This window comes from Mus caroli, chromosome 13 (assembly GCF_900094665.2).
Source record: "Mus caroli chromosome 13, CAROLI_EIJ_v1.1, whole genome shotgun sequence".
Taxonomy (NCBI): Eukaryota; Metazoa; Chordata; class Mammalia; order Rodentia; family Muridae; genus Mus; species Mus caroli.
In genome coordinates this window covers 24405708-24428982 of record NC_034582.1, presented here as the reverse complement: position 1 = coordinate 24428982, position 23275 = coordinate 24405708, and the positions used below count along the sequence as shown (strand labels likewise).

At 43.4% G+C, this 23275-nt stretch overlaps 1 long non-coding RNA gene and 1 pseudogene across 2 annotated transcripts in view; one reads left to right on the top strand and one right to left on the bottom strand.

Annotated features, from left to right (window-relative positions):
* LOC110308020 overlaps nucleotides 1-23275 on the top strand; it is a 173883-nt gene that overhangs the window by 41164 nt on the left and 109444 nt on the right. The gene's annotated exons all lie outside the window — the stretch shown is intronic.
* LOC110308019 lies at nucleotides 4449-5247 on the bottom strand (annotated as a pseudogene).

Sequence of the window (23275 nt, the reverse complement as noted above, 5' to 3'; positions counted from 1 at the left end):
GTAGCAGTTCATAGGCACAAATAATTTTTCTGAAGTAGTAGTATATAGGCACAAATAACTTCACGTATGATAATTTTTGTATTTGATTCCCAAAACGTGTGTATGTGCGCACACATACACACACAGCAAGAATCACTGTCACACAACACTTACCAAGAAAATATTTTCTATTTCTACTGCTCTACAGGTATCCTTTTTAGTTATAAAACAAAACAACAACAACCCCCACCCCAAAAGCCTTCTTAAATTCTGAGTGGACAATAGTATCTTGCTAGCAGTATGCACAATTAGCTGTAGACCAGTACTGTAGAGCAGCCTGCAGGCCACTTTCATGTGGTTAACTGAATCTTGACCCCTGTTGGTTGCTAAGTCCCATTTCTTCCTCCTACCTCTGTGCCACTTTGATCCCAGGTCTTTGACTACTTACATAGCTTACACAATGAAGTTAGCTTGTCCTACACCTCTCTACTGGTTTATTTCTCTAAGCGTAGTGTCTACCAGGTTTGCTTATGTGGTTGGATTTTTTAGAACTCCCTTCTTCTTAAAGGTGGAATAATAATTCTGTTTTGTGTTTGTGTAGGCATGTGTGCATGCTCTCTCTCTCTCTCTCTCTCCCAACCTCTCCCTCCCCTCTCCCCTCTCTTTCACACACACAGCACATTTTCTTTGTCCACTTACCTGCTGATAAACGTTTTGATGCCTTGACCATCTCGGCTATTTTGAATGGGGCTGCAGTAATCTAGGGAGTAGCTGTTAATGTCTTTGAGGGATTCCGATTTCAGTGCTTTTGAATCCAAGAGTTGGACTGTCGGATTCCATGGTAGTTTTAGCTCTAGTTTTTCTAGACTCTTCTATGTTGTTTTCCACCATTTTGCAGCCTCACCAAAGAGGCTTTTCATTTTCTCCATGAAGCTTGTCTTAAAGGAATTTTTAAAAAGTGACAGCCATCCTAACAGGTGTGTGAGCTCCACTGTGGTTGATACGAACATTTGCATTTCCTTGATGATTTGTGGCATCAAACGGAGAACTTTCTGTATAGCCTAGAAAACACAGGGAAGGACCTGAGCTATGAAATTTGGAGTTTCATATCTGCAATTCATATACATGAGGAGAGATGTTAATCTACCCAAGAGCTGACACAAGTCAATAGTAAACTACCTCAAACCAATACAACCCGAATAATAACCTGAATTAAAATGGGCTAAGAAGGTGAACAGATAAATGTACACATAGCTGCAGGTGTAGGGAGAAAAGATCCTGCGTCTCTGCAGCTATCTGTCTCTAAAACCTAAACTACTATTCTTCCAGTGTAGAGCCTGAAGAAAGAGGGCAGTCATCTGGGCATGGTTGTGCAGGCCTTTGTTCTCAGCACTCCAAAGGCAGAGGCAGCAGATTTCTGTGAGTTCCAGCCCAGTTGGAGCTACACCGTGAGAACCTGCCTAAGAATAAATAATAATAATAATAAAAAAATGAATGAATAAATAAATAAATGGAGAGTAAAGGGAAGGGAGGGCTTCATGTGGGATGAATCTCCACATTCTTTCCCCGAGGACTTGCTACATTTAATGTTAGTCTCTCTCTCCTAAAGCTGCTGCTTAGTTTATCATTTTAAGCTGGTATCCATTGCACACTGGAAATGGAAAGGAAATCCCGTGCACACATTTGGGAGGTAGCTGTGAGTCTGTGTGTATTCTTGCGAGCAGAATGGATCCAGCCCAGAAGTTTAAGCTGTGCAGCACTCGAGAGTGTGGAATTCCCTTAAGATCCAAAGGCCATGGAGTATTCTTCAGAGGACTGTGTCTTATATTTCCTGTGTATCTTGTTTTGTCTGGGGACTGCTCCACAGAACTCTGCCATCTGTAGTGGGTGGCAACTATATCTCAGTCTTGAAGAATTCATCTGTTCATTTTCTTTCTTTCCCTGACTTGATGACACCATTGTGGTTTCTTCTCCTCCCTCCCCAATCAATAACATCTCATTTTCCATTATTACATCTTAAGTATATTGCAGTGGCTGCAAGCTGTTACATTTTCATTTTGGTAATGTGATGGTTGGAAAAATCTGTCAGGAAACAGTCGCAGGAGTTCAAGTCCTCTGAAGCTGGGCTGCCTTCCAGATGAGTCTGTGTAGATGGTAGAGGATCCCCACCTGCTCACATTCTGCAACATTAGCTCCCTAGCCTATACCACCTATAAGGCCCTGGAACTCTGGACAAAGTCACCTGCCCATGTGGGCAGAAGGATCTCCCAGAGCCTAGGTTCCTGTCTCCTCTCTAGCTAATGCTTCTTTGTTCTATATTCCAAAGACTATTAGGGTAGTTTAGATGCAGTGTCTCATTGCTGTTGAGAAATTACGAGTGATGGTGTGACTGTAAGGTGTGATGGATACCTGTCATCCCAGCACTCAGTAGACTGAAGCAGGAGACGAGAAAGTCTGAGATCAGCCTGGGCTATAGAGGAAGATCCCAACTCTAAACAAAAACAACAATAACTCTAACAACCCAAACTACCCAGGGTTTTCTAAATCAATCTTTAGCTAAATATGAGAGCGCCATTCTATGCACAGGGACTAGATCTGGGTCACAAGGGTGTCCATTGCCAAGGGGAAAAAATCTCCCTAAAAGCCATTCGTCATAAAGCATTTCGCTGCTGATATTAATATCTAATGGAAATTCCTTTTTTTTTTTTTTTTTTTTTTTGGTTGGGAGAGGCCCTTACCTTTTAATAATGCCTTTTCAGGTTTGAAGAAGTACATCAGCCATTGCTGGAGCCTTTCTTGTATGGACACTTAGCTGGTTAGGGGAGTTGTAATGAGGAGGAGTGTGGTTTGGGAGTGCTCGGTGAGCACTGCAGAGCTGTGGCTGGAGTGTGGTTATATCTGATCCAGCACTGGCAGCGAGTGAGCTGGCGTCGCTTGTGGTGGTTCTGGGATGATGACTGGCAGCTGGGTGCACAGCAAGCTCACCTTCTCCATTTTCCTTCCCCACTGGCTGCTGTCTTAGGGGAAGAACTGTAGCCATTCATCATTTTGGACATTTAACGGCTTTGTTTTTTCGGGAGGTGTGTCTCTACATTTGCAGTTGAGACAAATGAGCATTTGTTTCCTTCTGCTAGGTGCAGTTTTACACTTCTTTTCACAGCAAAGGAAAACTCTGAGGTGAAGGTTAAGATTTGAAAGAAGAGCACGAACTGAGTTCGGTGTGAGGCTGGGCTGGCTGGTTGGTTCTTTAGCCCCTTCAAACCTTCCCTGCCTTGGCTCTATTTCCTCCAGGACTATTCTATCAATCTTTTGTCTTCTAATACTTACGTCTTGAGTCTGTACATTTTTTATGTTAATGATGTAATGTGTACCTTGTGGTAGTATCTTGTTGTTGAGTTTGCAAAGTACCACCTACTTTGGAAGCTTAAAGCAACAGAAAAGTGTTTCTTCCAAGTTCTGGGAGCAGAGGAGTCCAACATCAGCATCCATGGGGCTGACAGCAAGGTTGTCAGCAGCACAGCCACACAGTGGCTCGCATCTTAGATGGTGGAGAGCCAAACAAGCTTAGTCAAGATGTAAAAGAGTGCGGAAAGATTTACTGCCTGTACTAGGTAAGGAGAAGCCAGGATTCCACCCCCACCCTCACCCCCAAGCAATGTCCTTTTCCAACAAAGGAAACATGGGGATTTTATTGGGGAGTCTCTGAATATTTACACAGGAAAGCAGTTTTGAGGCAAGCATAGTCCTGTGCATGCTCAGCCTATAAGTGCATTCCTGAGCAACCTCAGTTGAAGGACATTAATCGAGAAGGCAAGAGAGTGGCCAGTATTTTAGCTCAAGGTCTTAGCAGGCGTGTCTGAAAGATTAGAATGGTGGGCACTTTTGGGTGTGCTCAACTCTGTCAGACAGGTTGTATCTGAAAATGGAAATGGTTCAGTGAACCAGAAATTTACCACAAAGGTGTCTGTCTCACTTGATGTCAAGTAACAGATCTGGGTTCTCTCTGGGGATTTCTGCTGGCTGACAGCCTGGACATGGGCACCTGCAGTCCCAGCTTCTTGGGGGATGACTTGATCCTAAGAGGTCCAGGCCAGCCTGATGGTGATGGTGGTGATGGTGGTGGTGGTGGTGGTGACTGTGGCTGTGGTGGTGGTAACAGTGACAGAACTGGGACACATTTTTTTTTTTTGGTTTAATCAAGTCTCCTCTCCTCCTACAACTCTTTAGGTATGGGATAGCTCAGTATTAACATTATTAGAGGGCTAACCAAAGACACTGGAGATCCTGATCTTTGAATCTTAATATGGAAAATAAAACAAGTGCAAATGTCCAGGCACAGTTATACTGACTGCATGTAGGAACGACTTCAGTGGCCCCGCATGACCTCACCTCCTAAAGCTCTTTTTGCTCACACTCTTTTTTTTTTTAATTTTGTAATTATATTTAGGTACAGAAAATTTAGTGTACATTTAACCCAATTTAGTGGCGAGTTCTTTAGCCTTTGCTTTTTCCAGCTTGGCAATGCGAGCCACAGACTTAGGACCCAGGACATTGCCTCCCCAGTGGCGACGGATCTCATCATATCTGTCATTATAGTTGGTCCTAATAGCTTCCATCAGCTTAGCCAGAGCACCCTTGTCTTCCGAGTTAACCTGTGTGAAGGCAACAGTGGTGCATGTCTTCCTGTGGACCAGGTGCCCCAGCCTGGCCTTTCCCTTGATGATGCAGTAGGGCACCCCCATCTTTCGACACAGGGCAGGTAGGAAAACCACCAGCTCAATGGGGTCTATGTCATGGGCAATCACCACCAGCTGAGCCTTCTTGTTCTCCACCAAGGTGGTGACGGTATTGACTTCTGCTCGGAGGACAGGCGGTCTCTTAGTTGGGATGTCACCTTTGCCAGCAGCTTTCTTCTCAGCACGGGCCAGTAGCCTTTGCTTCTTCTCTTGCTTTGTCTCTGGCCTGTACTTGTGGGCAAGCTTAAGCAGCTGAGTAGCTGTCTGCCTGTCCAGCGCCTGGCAGGAGGGACTTTGAGCCGCTTGTAGAGGATGGCTCTTTGCCGCTGCAGCCTGATGTAGCAGAGCCATTTGATGAAGCGCGTTAAATCTCGTTTGGGCTGGATGTCCTGTCCAATGCCGAAGTTCTTGGGGCTCTTCTCGAACAGAGGGTTGACCACCTTCTTGGCCTCCTGCTTCTTGATGACGGCGGGGGCCGGGGCCACCTTCTTCCCCTTGGCCTTCTTCCCTTTGGGCATCTTGCTCGGCTGCTGGAGAGAGAAAGAACTTGCTCACACTCTTGAAGACCCTTTTTTCTAAATGAGATTGTGATCTCTCTTGTGGGGATTGGACCCAGTATCCCTGGGAGCAGTGGTCACTCTCTTATAGTAACTGCCATGCAAGATTACACAATCCATTTTAGACATTTTTCTTGGCATACTGGTTAGCATAGACTTTTCTCCTTGGCTGTCTGGTCTTCCCAGAAGTAGCCTGAATTCACGTGTGTTTTTTAGTTCTTCAACTGATGCAGTGGTGCAAGGGCTAAAGGGGTGCCCACTGGTTAGCAACCTTTGTTTCATCTCTGTAGAAGAGGTGAGTCCACTTAGCCTAATGTATTAGCTTTTCCATTGTGTAATAAAAAGGAGAAACCACTGTGCTGGCACATCTAGCTCACCCACAGTGCTGCAGTTGGAATAGTTTAAAATACTTACCAGCTGTTTAGCCTTTGACATTCATTTCAAATTCTCTGAGCCTTTGGGTGCCAACCTTCCAAAATTGTGATGAGCATCCTCATACCTATCCTCCTTCGGTTTTTTTTTTTTTTTTTTTTTTTTTAGTGTATGACCGTGTGTCAGTAAGAAACAGCTTAAAGGAGGAAAGGCCTATTTTGGCCCACAGTTTGAGACAGCTTATCATGGCTGCAGGAGCTTGCTCACATCCGGGTGGATCAGGAAGTTAAGGAATGTGGGCTCTCACCCACAAGGTACACCTCCATAGCCATTTCCTACTGGTTAGACCACACCTTCCTAAATGCTCCACAATGTCCCCCAAACAGCACCACTACTTGGGGACCAGGTATTAAACTGCACAAGCCTGGAGGGGACATTTCACACTGAAACCATATTCATATTCCCTCTCTTCGGTTTCTGTGGGTTTCAGATGAGTTAATACACATAAACAACAAATGGCCCGGGTGCATGGATGGTTCTGTACCACAGCCAGCTGTTTTGTTGTTATGGCTACTGCTTGTTTTTTTTGTATCCATCCCTAAAGGAAATCTCTCATGTTTGGTGGGGATTTGGGGCTGGTATCCCTCCTGTTTGCTTACTCCATTGGCGATAGTCTAGCCAAAGAGCTTCGCCATGAGTCCCTCCCTCTTGTTTGAACTGTGTGAAGTTCACTCACCTGGGCTTCTTTTCTCCCGTCTGCTTCCCACTGTTGATGGTTCTCTTTCCTGGAAAGAGCTTCCTGACTGTCATGCTGGAGTGGAGTTTGGACCAGTTTGTTCCTCCTTCTCCCTCTGATGTCTCTTGATGATGAGTTCCTTCCTCCCTTCATCTCTTTATCCTTTCTTCCTCATACATCTTCACATCCTTCCTTATTGTGGCAACGGCTTACACAATGGGCAGGTCTTACCACAGAACAGTTTGAGAGAGCCGGTCCCTATACACAGTGGATAATTAGGATGACTGAAAACTGTGTTAGCAAGCGGAGCAGACTCAGTGTAGCAGGCCCACGGGTCAACAGATCCTACCTTCTGACAAAAGTTGATGGAGATTGCGTTGCCTCATGCACTTCAGTAATGGAGAAGGTGCGGTCATGGCGTGAGAAACAGCAGAGCTATCTAGGATGAAAATCTACGACACAGATTTTATTCAATGATGGCAAAGACTTTTCTCCCTCTTTTCATGGAAAAACTACTATAATTTCCAGGAAGTTCTACAGAATTCTTTTGGTGTGTGCATGCATGTATTTGTGTGTAAATGAGCATTAATGATATTTTAGAGTAATTCACTATTAACTTACTAAATTTAAATAGTATGTATTACTAGTTTTAGGGAGATGTATTAAAAAGACACAACTTAAATATTCTTATACGGCACAGAATAACATTTCTGGATAAGCTTTTTCAGTTTTTGTTTTTCTAATACACTGTTCTCTAAATTCCTTACAAATATTAGCAGTAATACAGGAAACCTAGCCAAGATGTTGGCGTTCTGATAGGCTGGCTCAAGGTCTGGCTCATAGGTTTTGTTTTCAGTTTTTTTTTCTTTAAGCTTTTAAGTTAAAATTTGGTAAATATACAAAATAATAGGTTTCATTAACACACACACACACACATGTAGTTGCATCTTGCTCCTATCCCCCCACATGCCACTTCCATTCACCCCCTTTCTTGGTCATCCCTTTGTTCTTCCCAAATAGTTCCTTCTTTGCATTCATGCCATATGTGTATGCTTAAATATAGATTATATATATGAGCGAAAGTGAGGCATTTTATCTTCCTCCATTAGCCATCCCTTTGTTCTCCTCCTTCCTCCCTTTAGCCATTTTCCTCCCATTTTGTAGTGACCTTTCTACTTTCATCTTTCTTTCCTTCTCTCTCTCCCTCCCTTCCTCCACACCCACACCCACATGCATACACAAAGCAAACTCTAGATTCTGCACATGTGCACATGTGAGAATGGACCCCCTTCATCTTTTTGCGTCTGGCATATTTCTGTTACACAATGATCTCCAGTTCTGTAAATGCTACAGTTTCGTTTTGGTTCTTTACAATTCAATAAAATTCCATTGCACATATATATCCACCAGTCAGCATCAGTGCTGGTTCCTGATCTTGCCTATTGTGAATAGTCTTGCAAAAAACATGAAGATGCAAGTGTCCCAGTGGAAGATTCCTTTGAATATATACCCAGGAGTGGTACAGCCAGATCATAAGGTAGCTAGCTCTGTTTGTAGTCTTGTGGAAGAGCCATACTGATGTCCACAGTGGCTGTACCAGTTGGCATCCTCGATCAATGTCAGTGTCAGGTGTTAAAACTCTACATTCCTAACAACCACAATAGCAATAATAATAATAATATTAACTCAAATAATTGTTGAGCCCCTGTTTGCAGTTTTCTAATTGCTAGAGTAGAAATGTAGGTGGTAAAGCTACCATTTCTTTTTATCTTGCCAGTTGAGTAGTGATCTCTCCCAAGCAGGTGGAGACTTCCTTATAGAGGGCACACATTTCTCTGGGAGCCCAGGAACCAAGTCACTTGGGTCCAAAAGAATGCTGAGAGAACAGCTTGTTCATCTCTCCAGGCACCATGGGAAGTTTCTGCTCACCCCCAGTCTTCCTGTCTTCTAACTGCCACCCTGCTTCCTGCCTGCGTGTGAGGCAGATCTGGTGACAGCCGTCTGTGATTCCCACCCCTGTGTTGGTCCCCCAGAAACCCATAAAGAATGGAACTGAACATCTTTTTATCCTGGCTTAAACCCCACATAATTCTGATTAAAGTGAGGGTCCAGATCTTGCCTGTTGGGTGGGGGTGGCTCTGTTCTGAAGCAGAAGGTTTTGTGGTTCTTTTTATCAGTTGCTTGCCTCCTGCCGGTCTAATGTAGAAGACCGCTTGAAGCAAATACAAAGTTCCAGGTGCCATCATAGCCATGACAAATTGTGTCTCGGGGATCTGCTAGGGGTCGGTTGAAGAAATCGGTTATCTCTTGGGCCCTAGTTTTCTAACCTGTAGAGTCAGCAGAGGCACGGATGGTGTGTGTAGCTTTAAATTAAGTAATCCTGCCATGGAGAAAGCAGAATTCAGAGTATTTATGGAATCTAAACTTTAAGATGCCAAAAGGAGGCAGACACCAGGTTATGAGTCACAGGGTTATTTTTTTCTGGCTTGGCTTTGCCAGTTCACACCTTGTTGGGATCATAACATGGCAAGCTACACTGTCCCCTTCCTGTCCCTTTTGATCCTCAGGCTGTGGCTGTGCCGATTAGTGACAGCGGTTGCTACCCTGTGAGTCCCCTCACCCCCAACTCCCCCATCCATCAGAAGAAAATCCATCACAGTTTTGACAATGTTTCCCTCTCCAAGAAAATGATCTTTAAGACAATGGCATGTAATATAGACTTTATTCTTCTTAAGGTATCAGAGAAACGGTATCTGAAATAAAATCAATACATGATGCAGTGGTTTATTTACATTTAAAATATTGAATCGTGGCAAAACATTTTATCAAAGGCTTTGGGACCAAATACATGTTCCAGACTTACAGAAGTAGGGCAGTATACAGCAGAGAAGCTGCTGTGTATAGTGGATGATACGGAATGTGCCCACTTAATGCACATATCTCAACTACAGTCAGGAAAGGCATACTTAGGACAGCTTAAGATGTACAGATAGTGATTAGGGGCGTGTGTGTGTGTGTGTGTGTGTGTGTGTGTGTTATACACATGTATTTTTAAAAGTTTTTGTATACATAAACACACATGTGCATAACTATGTATGTGTATATGTATGTATGCATGTGTGTACTTTTAAAAAGACCTTCTCATAATCTCAAATGATGGTTACCAGGCAACTCAGGGGCAAAGGCACAGTCTTACCCTTCTACACTCTCCAGGATAAAAGTGAGCCAATGGAACTGAACTGAACTGAATGGAATAGAATCCCAAAGCATGGGGTAAGACATTCATACTTAGATCACATCTCTCTACTGGTCTCAGGTCTCAGTCCCGCCATCTCCATCTCCCATGATTGTACGGAGTGAACTTCATCTGTGCTTTGGTTTTATATTGTTTTTCTGGGCAGGAATAAATTATGTTGTGTCTTTGTAGAGGTTTGCTTTTTAGTTTTAAATTATCTGCAGCAGTTGATAACAGCGTGAAATTGGTCTTTGAAACTTGAAATAGTAGGCTATAAAACCTCATGCATACTGAGTCTTTTTGTGGGTGTTACTTTGCATATTTATTTCCGCACATCAACTTGTGAGAGTGTACACACATACACACAACCAGGCTACACAGAGAAATCCACACAAAACAACAAAACAAAAAAACCCCAACCCCCTAAATTAACATTTTACTGTAGAATTGTATATTAATCTTAGTTTGCTTAATAATGATTAAGCACATAGTTATTTCTATCTTTATTTGCATTTCCCATTTTCTTTAAAGTAGTGCTGTTCATACATGGCAGCTCTTGGATTTATTTACTGATTCTAGGACATGTTTTTGTTTTGTGTTTACATTTCAATTAGATTTTTCCCCTGGTGCTGGGGACTGATTGAGGGCCTAGCACATGGTGGGCGAGCACTGGTCCACTGAGTTATATCCCAGGCATTTTCTTATTTTGGATGTTGAAAACAGGGACTTGGTAAATACAAACTATGTTTCCCATTCTGACCTTGAGTTCTGAACTCCTGTCCTTAATCTCTTGATCCTTTCAGCCTCCAGAGAAACTGGTTCTGAAGGCAAGTGCCACAAGGCCAGGTTTCAAAGTATATGCTGTTTCATTTTGGATTTTTGAGACGGGGTTTCTCTGTGTAGCCTTAGCTGTCCTGAACTCACTCTGTGGACTAGGCTGCCCTCAAACTCACATAGATCTGCCTCTGCCTACTACTGAATGGTAGGATTAAAGCACCCATCTTATGTATGCTGGTTTTATTGTTGTTATTTATTCTTCCTTCCTTCCTTCCTTCCTTCCTTCCTTCCTTCCTTCCTTCCTTCCTTCCTTCCTTCCTTCCTNCCCTCCCTCCCTCCCTCCCTCCCTCCCTCCCTCCTTCCCTCCTTCCCTCCCTGTGTACATATGCATATTCATATGAAGGTCAAAGGACCACTTGAAAGTCAATTCTCTCCTTCTGCCTTTTGGGTCTAAGAATTCAAACTCAGCTTGCTAGGCTTGGCCGGAAGCTCTTCTATCTGCTAAGCCATTTTGCCAGTTCACTTCAGTATGGTTTTAATCTTTTGTGTTCTACCAACTTCCTAATGTGTTCCTGAGCCTCTGTTCTGATGTAAAGTGGTCAGAATGTGGCTCATAAAAACTCATGTGTGGGAAGTTTGGTCTCCAGTGCGGCATTGTTGAGAGACAGGATCTTCTGTTAGTGATTGGTTCCTGGGGGCTCTCCTTCATGAATGGATTAGATCCTTTGTAGATGATCGAAAGATAACTGTGGGAGTGGTCCTGTCATGGAAGTAAGCTCTGTGCTGTCTTGTGGCTCCATCTCACAATGCTGTCCGTCCTGTCGTGATGTGGAACAATGACTCGTGACATGTGCTCCTGGATTCCCCATCCTGTAGACACAGGAGTCAGTAAGTTACTGTTGATCGCACACATCACACATCAGTCATGTGTATTTTGTTTTAGCCACAGAAAAAACTAACACAAGTGGGATGGCATCCCTAGGTCAATCTGAAATCCACTGGCTTGTAATGTAGCCCACTGGCACTTTGTATCCCAGTCCTTCCTTTCTGTTAGGATAGGCAACTCAGCAGCTTTAGTGTCTGCATGCCAGTTCCTGCCCATCTGCCATTACCTGCCTGCAGCTCCTAGTCCCTTCCAAGCTCAGTGTTGGGTTTTACTGCCCCACTCCTTGCCTTCAAAAGGAACATTCTTTCTGTTATCACTCCACACTGAGCTTAAATGGAGAGCCTTTCCCTAGTTTCTCGAAGGAAGATTTCTAAATTTGAGGCTGTAGTATTTACGTAACCTTTAAAGGTATGGGGCAGCTGTAGGGAATTGCAGAGCAGAGGTCAGGAGATAGGACTCTCTTTGGATTCCAGAGGCCTAGATTTTATCTACAAGATTTGATTTTAGGTCATGCTCCCAGGCTGTGCCTGATGCCTGTAGACACAAAGGTCAGGCTTCCCACCATCATGAGACCCTGGAAGTAAATCCAGATTCATCAAGACATATTTATAAGTTAGGTAGAGCAGAGCCTCGGCCAAACATGTACATGCTAGACATGGCCCATCTGTTTTTATTTTGGAGCATATGCACTGAAGGCAAGTACACAGGCTTTCCATGATCCATGAGCAGCTTGAAACCATGTAGAGAATTTCATGGTGAATCTCTTCTGATGGGCAACAGAGCAATACTTTTCATCAGGTTATTAAGAGGACCTAACTTCTCCCTAGATGATGAAGACGTCAGTAGTCCAGTTCCAGTTTGCTGTTTCTTGTCTGGATTTAGCAAGTAGAGTATCAGGGGCTTTATCAGTGTAGAACAGTGGTTCTCAACCTTCCTAATGCTGTAACTCTTTTTTTTTTTTCTTTCCTTTTTAACTAAGACAATTTAGTTTAAAATATACAAGTCAGTATTGACTTTTTTTTTAAGTCATCAGAATAATTTATAATAGTTAAATGCCTCTTAAATATACATGATATTTTCTGAAGCTAAAAGTAATATGCATTCAACCAGTTTTAAAAATCTATTTGGAATATTAAACATGATAGGAGTAGAAGAAAATCTCTTATGAAGTCCTCTATGAAAGGATATTGTGACAAGTTCCTGGTTAGACAGAAACCGTTCCATCTCCAAGGGAGAGTATGCACCCTAACTGTGGCTTCATAGAATGAATTGAGTAGTGCTCCTTCTGTTTCTATTTTGTGGCATAGTTTGAAGAGTATTGGTATTAGGTCTTCCTTGAAGGTCTGATAGAACTCTGCACTAAACCCTTGTCCTGGGCTTTCTTTGGTTGGGAGACTTTTAATGACTGCTTCTATTTCTTTAGGGGTTATGCAACTTGTTTAGATGGTTTATCTCATCCTGATTTAACTTTGGTACCTGGTATCTGTATAGAAAATTGTCCGTTTCATCCAGATTTTCCAGTTTTGTTGAGTATAGGCTTTTGTAGTAGGATCTGATTATTTTTTGAATTTCCTCAGTTTCTGATGTTATGTCTCCCTTTTCATTTCTGATTTTGTTAATTTGAATACTGTCTCTGTGCCTTCTGGTTAGTCTAGCTATGGGTCTATCTATCTTGTTGATTTTCTCAAAGAACCAGCTCCTGGTTTTGTTGATTCTTTGTATAGTTCTTTTTTGTTTCTACTTGGTTGATTTCAGCCCTGAGTTTGATTATTTCCTGCTGTGTACAACTCCTGGGTGAATTTGCTTCCTTTTGTTCTAGAGCTTTCAGGTGCCCCGTCAAGCTGGTAGTGTTATGTTCTCTCCAGTTTCTTTTTGGAGGCACTCAGAGCTTTGAGTTTTCCTCTTAGCACTGCTTTCATTGTGCCCCATAAGTTTGAGTATGTTGTGCCTTTATTTTCATTAATTCTAAAGTCTTTAATTTCTTTCTTTATTTCTTGACCAATTTATCATTGAGTAGGGTGTTGTTCAGCTTCCATGTATATGTAGGCTTTCTGTTGTTTTTATTGCTATTGAAGACTGGCCTTAGTCTGTGGTGATCTGATAGGATGCATGGCATTATTTCAGTCTTCTTGTATCTGTTGAGGACTTTTTTGTGACCAATTATATGGTCAGTTTTGGAGAAGGTACCATGAAGTGCTGAGAAGAAGGTATATTCTTTTGTTTTAGAATGAAATGTTCTATAGCTATCTGTTAAAACCATTTGGTCCTTAACTTCGGTTAGTTTCAATGTGTCTCTGTTTAGTTTGTGTTTCCATGATCTGTCCATTGATGAGAGTGGGGTGTTAAAGTCTCCCACTATTATTGTATGAGGTGCAATACGTGCTTTGAGCTTTACTAAAATTTCTTTTATGATTGTGGTTGCCCTTGCCTAATGCGATAACTTTTTAATACAGTTCCTTATGTTGTGGTGACCTCCAACCATAAAATTATTTTTGTTGCTACTCCATAACTATAATTTTGCTACTGTAGTGAATCATAATGCAAATATCTGTGTTTTTTAATGGTCTTAGGTAACCCCTGTGAAAGGAGTTGCAATTCATAGGCTGAGAACCACTGGTGTTCATCAGTTAATTAATTAAGTAGGGCTTGCTTGTCTCTGTTTCTTCTCCTTCATCTCCTTCGTCTCCTTCTTCTCCTTCTCCTCCTTCTCCTTCTTTTCCTCCTCCCTTCTCCCTCTTCCTTCTTTCCACATTCCCCATCTCTTTCCTCTTCTTCGTCCTCTTCTTCCTTGTGTTCCTCTTTGTGGTGCTGAGAATCAAACCCAGTCTCTTCCCATTCGAGGCAAGCACTGAGCTGCATCCTCAGTGTTTTATGCTTGGTATCTGGGAAGAGCTGCCCAGTTGCAGGTATCTCCTCTGAGTGGTCCAGGTCCATTCCTGGGTGAGAAACCTCCCTCTAGCATCTGCAGAGGTGTTATCCTCTGGTTTGCTTGGTATGGCCTCATGATCCTTTGCATTTTCAAAGAGATCTACCTGTTATGTTTGGATAGCCTGCCTAGGGCAAAGCCATAGTCTCTACAAAGGGATATTTCATTTTTATAGGCAAATAGCCTTCTACTGAGGAGCACAGTTTGAAAGGAATTCCCCAAAGAGTTTCAAAGACAGGAGAGCCATGCTCTAAACAGCCTGAATTCTTATAACTGTCCTTTGAAGATGGACATTTCCCTAGAGGTCTCCCCCAGGACTTGGAAAATGGTGGGGTTAGACCAGGGACAGTGAAAGGTTTCCTTCCCTATCTCATGCTATGCCAAACATCTCCTTGTCTCCAGTTACAGCTGGGATTCAGGTATCTTAAGTATGATGCTGGATTTATCCATTCCTTTGTTGGGCCTCTTGGATACTGCCATGGCCCCATTTGCACCTGAAATTGTAGGGCATTGAGTCTTCATTGTCATGAATCCAGTTTGTGATGTCTGGCAATGCATTTACTAAACACATTCTCTCTTTCTGTTTGGGAGACTCATTAGTCTTCTAAGCAAAGAAGGATGTTTCATCCATGCCAGGGCCTGGGGAAGGAGAAGAGTAATTTGCGCTGACTGCATCTTTAGGAAGTAGGGACCAAGATGAATAGTCGGAGACCTAAGACGAACAGAATGTTCATAAAAGGCTTTACACAAGGTCTCTCATCTTGATGCTGCCACCCACATCCTTTAAAAAGATTGATTTTTTTACTTTTATGCCTGCCTGTATGTGCCTGTGGAGGCCAGAAGATGATGTCGGTCTCCTAGAGTCTACATTACTGGTGGTTGTGAGCTGCCCAGCCTGGGTGCTGAATCTCTGGAAGAGCAGTAGGTCCTCTTAACCACTGAGCCATCACTCCAATGCAGTCACTCTTCCCTTTGCATGTGGTTAGCTGAAATGAGGTTGTGGCTTTACTGGTAAGAGATGTGTCCTGGGGCTTGGGAAGCACTCCACCAGATGCTTTCGAGTATGATAATAAAAGGGGAACCAGAGGGCTGGGAATTTGGGTCACCATCCTGGCAGGCTGTCCATTTCTGTGGGGTTATATGAAGCATGTTTTCTCAGGTGATGCCCATGAAGCTTCGCAGAGACCTTTGCCTCCCATTTCTTACAGTCGCTCAGGAGGTGATTACAGAGTGCTGTTTCTGAACCTACCCACAGTGGGTGAAAGGGTGACGTCCTCTTTGGGTTATGATCCTGCCTCCTTCTTACCTATGTCTTTCAAGACAAGAATTTTTTCCCCCTGTTGATAGGTTCTTATGTGTGTGGCATATACCTGTTAATGCATGTGTGTTCTTCTGTGTGTGCACTTGTGGAGGCCAGAGGTCAACTTCACTATCTTCCTCTTTCCATCATCTTTGAGACCTGGAGATCTCTCAGTTAGATGGTCAACAAACCCTAGGGATCTACCTTTCTCTCCCCTTTCCCTCTCAGCACTGGATGAGGCGAGTATGCTGCCTTACCCACAGTCGTACATGGGTGCTGGGGATCTGAACTTGGGTCTTATACTTTGCTGCAGGTGCTCTGCCGGCTGAGCTCCTTCCTATCCTGTGGTAGCATTCTTACAGGTTTTGTGTAGAGAACTGGGGCAAGAGTTTCAGGAGCAGGCCATTGGAGTGTTTCCTGAAATTCTGGGCATTCCTATGAATGATCAATGTAGAAATGTGCAACTTGTGAGCATATAGTTACTGGTTAGTTATCGTCTTCTCACCGTCATGAAAATATCTGACAGTAACGACTCAAGAGGGCAAGAATTTATTTTGCCTTGTGGCTTTGGAGGGTTCAGTCTGTTCTATGGCTGCTTGGTTCCATGTACTAGAGCAAAACATGGCAACAGGAGCTTTTGGTGGAGGAAAGCTGTTTATTTGCTGGCCAAGCAAGAAGCAGAGAGACAGGGAATTCAGGCAGTAGCTGCTTTCCCCTGCTTTTCAGATATTTTTATTTTGTCCAGCCCCCACCCATCAGGTGGTGCTGCCCATCTTTGGTTAACCCTTTCTGGAACTGACCTCAGTGATGCACCCAGAGGCCTGCCTCACCGATCTCCTAGGTAATTCTAAAATCCAGCAAGTTGATGATGACTATTAAACCATCATAGTCGTTGACATGGGATTTTAACCCAGCCACACTAATGTCTCTGGGCTGGAGGCCAGTGATAGAGTGTGGGATTAGATCTCAGCAGCAGCATAAACACACAAGTCTTGCTTTGTTTATTTGTTTTATATATATATATATGAGCACATTGTCACTGTCTTCAGACACCCCAGAAGAGGGCATTGTATCCTATTACAGATGGTTGTGAGTAACCATGTGGTTGCTGGGAATTGAACTCAAGAACTCTGGAAGAGCAGTCGATGCTCTTAACCACTGAGCCATCTCTCCAGCCCTGACATACAGTTTCTATAGAGCCCTTTCCAGGGTCTTTTGGAGTTGGACATTTTACATAAATGAAGTATAAAGCTAGGAAGCTTTCATAAGAGCTTTAAGATGAATGGATCTATTTAACAGTAACTTTAAAGGTGATCAGTTAATGATTTTATTGAGAAAGATTTGCTGGTCTTTGTCATTGCTGTGAAGTACCTACTTTGAACTGGATCAGGCTGTTTTACAATATTATTAATACCTTAGTTTGATAACAGAGGTTCTCAGGAAATGTGCTTGCTGTTAACTTGTGTTGTACTTGAATCTTCACAAAATTTCCCTGTCTTTTCTCACTTGATATCCTTGAATCTGTTCCATGATGATCTACATTCCAAAGGTAAAAGACAGTTTAGACTGGAGTTGCCAGCATCAGATGTGGTTTTGGTCCAGGCTCCTTTATTTAGCTGTTGAGGTTTCCAGTGACTTCTGAGACCCAGTACTGTGTGTTTCCCTGCAGCTAAGGAGCTGAGCTGACCTTGCCTTAGCCTTCTCCTGATGGAACCTCTAGACAGGTGAATATCCATGGTATTAGTGTTGGCTCTTCGTGCCAAGCCTCAATTATCTAGACTCTTAACTGTCTCCCTTACATCCTAGCTACTTTACCTAAGGCTTAGGGGATAGGCCAACACATTGTGTTATTAGATGTCTCTGACAAACCCTTAGCATAGAAAAGTATATCACATAAAGTGACATCCAAAAGGGACGTCCTTGTCATCCATCCCCATCCAGTCACTGGCACACTGCACCCAGACACCGTAGGGAACAGCGTCTGTTTGGGTGCCTGTCACTCAGCAGAGAGCTCAGCCGTGACACTCCTGATTCCCAGAGTTACTTCTGCTTCTTACCCGTGGCAATCCACACAACACAGCTCCAGTCACACGGAAGACAGGAGCAGCGCAGCTTTCTTAAGTGGATGCCTCGGGGCGTGAATTCTTGATCTTCTTTATGGGGTTCTTATCTTTCACCCATTCATTTGCTGTAGCTATGGTGCAAAGGTGCTTTTGCAGACAGACCACCTTCAAGTGTAAAGCAGAGTATTAGCTGAAGTGTTTATATTAATTGGGACTCAGCACAGATACCATTTGAGTTTCTGAAAGTGCACAGAGCCTAGGAGTTTGAGGATTTGATGCCCAACATACAGGTACCTTAAAGCAATTAATTATTAGTTAACTGCTTTTTTTAAAAGTTGAGGCAGGGATTCATGTAGCCCAAGCCGGCCTTGAACTATATATATAGCTGAGGAGTGCCTTGACTAATAATCCACTCACTGCCTCCGGGAAACAACCACATCTGGTTTATTTGATGCTAGAGGGTGAATCTAGGGCCTTATGCATGCTAAGTCAGCACTCTGTGGGCTGACTGAGCCACACCCCCAGCTCTTATTTATTTATATGCTAATCTGAGTCAGGACTTAACACGTAGCTTGAGCTAGCCTAAGACTAGAGGCTCCTGGCTCCGGTGGGCTGAGATGACAGGGATACGTCGTCGCTGTGCCTGGCTGAGATACTTTTAGTTTTTAGTCCATTTTGTTTACAGTTAACAAAGGTTAGGGAAACAGGACTTCTTTTCTTTTCGCTTCTTTGGGGGATGCTTGGCAGAGCCCGAGAGTTGGTGTGTGCTTTGGCAGTGTGCGAGTACCATGTGCCAGGTTTGCTTTCCTCAGTCCCCAGTGCCTGGCTTCTTCGGCTTACCGTGTGAGGTACCAGGGATTTTTATCATCCTCCTAAATCAATTTTAAAAGTTACTACGCGATGCACACAACATGAAGTTTGGCGTCTTACTGGCCGGAGGGCGGCTGTGTTAACAGCTGTACTGTCAACATCTCTAATCACCTTAACTGGTTTTAAGAACTCAGTTCAGTGGCATTAAGTAAATTCACACCCTCCCAGAGTCATCACCACCACCCATCTCTACATTTCATTTCACCAAACTGAAAGCTTGCTATCGTGTCCATTTCTTTCATATTTCCATTTCTTCTAGTACCTTTCATACGGTCCTTTTATGGTAGAGATTGTCTTTTAATATCAGAAGCTCACGTCAGGCAGGCATTCTTATTCCCTTTTGTAAACTGACAAGTCAAGGCATTGATAGGAAAAAGCAGTCCTGGGGGCCAGGCTATCAGCTTAGTGCTGTGATTTTAAGTCAGACCCCTTTACACTCTTACACTGTGCTCACAAGACTGAGCAATGTTTTGTGTTGCCTGCCTGCCTACCTGCCTGCCTGCCTGCCTGCCTGCCTGCCTGCCTGTCTACCTGTCTATCCTGTGTCATCTCTTGAGTTTGTGGGCATGGAGCGAGTGTCAACAGGGAGGATTCCTGGAGTTTTGTTCTAAATTATGGTCTTGCCCCGACAACAGTCAGTCTTGTTCATCACCGTGGGCATTTCCTCAGATCCTGCATTCTTGTCCTCTGCCTAAACACATAGATGCAGCAGATGTCTCTTCAAATATTACTTTAAAAAAATGCCTGGAATTGTATTTAAATGGCTTCAATTATTCACTAATTAAATTGCAGATTGTATCTCCTGGGGCTTTTGCACTGGGCTGAGTTTCTTCATTGTTTGTGTTGGACAAGGACAAATCTTTCACATTGTAGCCTTGTGAGAAATCCTCCTGAATAGGCTGAAGGAATCTCTAGTCATTTCAGAACAGATTTCATATTAATAAGACAATCTTTTAAATTTTTACTTACTCATTTACATTGGCCCGGCCAAGCCTGGGCAGAGTGGGCTTTTGTTTTACTTGCTTATTTATTTGTTTGTTTGTTTATTTATTCATTCATTCATTTATTTATTTATTTTCTGTATTGGATCCTGGTGCATGGAATACCCTGAGGCATTGTGGATACGGTGGAGGCCCATGTGTTAAATTGAACATGTCAGCTTCTTGTATCTGTGTAGGCTGTACCAAGAACGGCACAATGGGATTCTGATATTTTAACACCACGTGTGTGTCTCTGGTGTGGCTGTCACGTTTTGAATCTTTCAGCAGTCTTTCCCAGAGCTTGAGTGTAGTGTGTGCACTTTGCCCCAGGATCTCGTCTATCCTCCTTATCATTTGTTGTCGTCTTAAAGTCTAGCATTTCTGAAACATTTCTCCAAAGTGCTGTGTTCAGTTACAAGGGGCTGGCGGGGGGACACAATGGGGAGAAGAGAAACAGATAGAAGTTTAGTGTTCCTGAAGACCCAAAGCTTGTCTCAATATGCCCTTGGTGTTTTTAAATGTGAGTGTTCACTAGCTTTTAAAAATGTAAATTATTTCAACACCAAAAAAAAAAAGGTTCAATAATTTCATGCTAATATTCACCCCATCTTAGATAATGAAGACTTTCTTCTCTGAATAAATAAATATCCAGCTCTCTGGAGTGGTTTGGAGGCAGGCTGGTCATAGCTGAGCATTCCGCACACTTGTCTTTACTTGTGGGGAAAGGAAGTTTCACCTCACTTTGCAGGTGAGTCTGAGGTTCACTGAGGTTAAGAGAGTCAGGGCTCATGAGATGGACTGTTCAGCAGGCGAAGGTGCTTACTGCGAGACCTGATCCTGGGATCCACGTGGTGGAAGGAGAGGACCAGTTCCTGCAGGGTGACTTGCACCCCATGCTGTGGAGCGTGAGTCCCTTCAAGTCCATCCATATAAACATACCAAATAAGTGAAGCTGTTTTTTCCGAATTTCAGTGGCGTTGTGTGCAGATGCCACTCAGTGAATGAAAGAAAACCATGTTCTCTCTGTGACATGAACACTCACTGAGGTATTTCAGGTTGTTGATGATAATTCATCATCGTCAAGTATGGAAGCTGTTTAGGCACGTGAATGTTGTAAACGGCAGAGAAAATTGAACATTTCTGTCCCAGACGGTACCACGCTGACAGTAGCAGAATCCAAGTAAGTGGGGGAAGCCGGAGAACTGGAAGATTTTTGGATGCAAGAAATTTTCAAATCAAGTACCCCCTAAGTGTTCTTAGGTGAGCTGTGAGAAAGAGCTTGTCACCAGCATACACAATTGAAAGAATCTGTGTCAGATCCAGTTGAAGCAGCCCAGAGATTACCACATGAAGTGGTTGAGAAGAAAGCAGTGTGAAGCAGGAGGTAGAGGGAACCCCAGTGAGGCCACAGATGAATCTCAGCACCACAGGCTCAGCACAAGGGGATGCTGGACATATGGATGGACAAGGGTACATACTTAGAAGGCCAAGGATCAGAAGTTTAATTTTACCCATGAATTTTATCTATAGGAAATCTGAGGTTAACCTGGGCTACATGAGACTCCCTGTCCCTCAACCCTCCCCAAACGAATGAATGAGTGGATGGCAGGTATAGACAATAATAAAAGCTAACATATCACCAGTGGTTATATTAGGTACAAATGCAAGACAGTCTCTGTGTTTGTGTGTATGACCAAGTACAGTTGTGTGAGTAAGGTCCACCTGTCTTTGCCTCCAACACTGGGGTTACAAACACGTACCACCAGACACAAATTTCCTGTGTTTGTTCTGGCAGATTACAGTCTGGTTCTCTTTACCCTTCCCCTTCCCCTTTTTCTCCTTCCCCTTCCCCTTTTTCTCCTTCTCCTTCCCCTTCCCCTTCCTTGTCTGTCTGTCTGTCTTTTTCTTTCTTAAGTTCTTTTGAGACAGGGTTTCTCTGTATAGTCATGGATGTCCTGGAACTCTACTCTGTAGACCAGGTTGGCCTCAAACTCAGAGATCTGCGTCTCTCTCTCTCTCTCTCTCTCTCTCTCTCTCTCTCTCTCTCTCTCTCTCTCTCTCTCCTGCTGGAATGAAAGATATCCGCCATCATTGCTCAGCATGCAGTCAGATTTGGGGGTTTGTACGGTAAGCCTAACCTAAGCCATTTTTCCATCACACAACAAATCATAAATGGGCTCTTCACATGCAGGATTCCACTCTAAGACATCCCTGTACTATTGACGTGCGAATGCCAGCAGGGCCAATAGAGATGGCTCAGTTGGTAAAATGCTTCCTGCACAGGCGTGAGGACCTGAGTTCAAACCCCAGAACACATGCCTTTGTTTGGTTGTTTTTTTGTTGTTGTTGTTTAAATATTGAGTGGAGTATGGTGCATTCTTGTAACCTCTGTAGTAGAAAAGCAGATGCAGGGCATTCCTGTGACCATCCCTGTCTCAGAAAATAAAGCAGAGTTTGACAAGATGCAACGGGGCTTGACTTGCCAATCTGGCAACACCTGAATTTGATTTCTGGAACCTACCTGAAAGTGGACAGGAACTGTGTGGACAGGGACAGCTGACTTGTCAAATTGTCCTTTGACTTCTATGTGCTCACACTCAGTCAAAACACAAACAGCAGCAACAACACAAACCCCAGGTAGAAGACACTCAAGTGGCTGACCTCCAGCCTATGCCATGCATATACACTGAAACAATTCTCTAATCCTCCCAACCTTTAAAAAAAGAAGCTATCAAACCTGATACTACTTTTTATTAGTGCTAGACAAAAGTTTTCCTACTTGCTGGGCCATGGTGACGCATGCCTTTAATCCCAGCATTCAGGAGGCAGAAGCAGGCGAATTTCTGAGTTTGAGGCCAGTCTGGTCTACAAAGTGAGTTCCAGGACAGTCTCAAACAAACAAACAAACAAACAAACAAAAAACAAAAATTAAAAAAAAAAAGTTTTCCTACTTAATTTTGGAATGAAATGTAGCTACCCCCTCTTCTTCTTTCTCCCTCTCATCTGTCTGTCTGTCTGTTCTTCCATGTGCTTTGAGACATGGTTTCATGTAGACCAGGCTGTTCTTAACTTGCTATGTAGCCAAGGCTAGCTTTGAAACTACTCACCTTCTCACCTCTATATTTCAAGGACAGGGGTTGAAATAGGCACCCACCTTGGGAGGTGTAGCCCTTTTTTCTTAAGGGGGGGTTACCCATCTAGTCCTTGGTTTGGCAGGTGACCTGACAGGGTACCATTCTTTAGCTGCTGGAGGTCCAGGCAATACTGAGGTAGTGCAGGTAGTGTTTGCCGCGTGGAGGTGACAGGCAGGATGGGAGGGGTATTTATAGTCCACAGGAGTCAAGTGCTGTTGCTTATTTCTGAGTGGCAAATCACAGTGACAGAGTACCAGAGATGGGGCCTGATGACTGCTGTGTGGTTAGGTGCATATGTGATAGAGTGCAGGGTGGCCCACACAGGGTGGGCAGCAGCAACTCACTACAGGTGTTTGTCCACAGCCTTCCTCCAGCTGTCCCTTGAGTGTACCACCACCCACAAAAGCTTTTTTTTTAAACAAACAAACAAACAAACAAACAAAGAAAACCCAAAGCAAAAAACCTCCTCACTTTTGTCAAGTGCTGATGTTTGAGGACTGTATCCCCACTGCTTTTGAAAATGTCTTGACATAAGGATACCTGCCCCAGTAGGGGAAAACATGTATACAAAGGCATGTAAGACAAGGGTTTCTTTTTCATACAATTCTATACGATGGAGGCTCTGAGAAACAGCAGCAGTCCTTCTGTATAGACACGGATTGGACGCCTGCTCTTGGTGTGAGTCCCCGAGTGTGATGATGGATATTTGAAGTTTAATGACTTA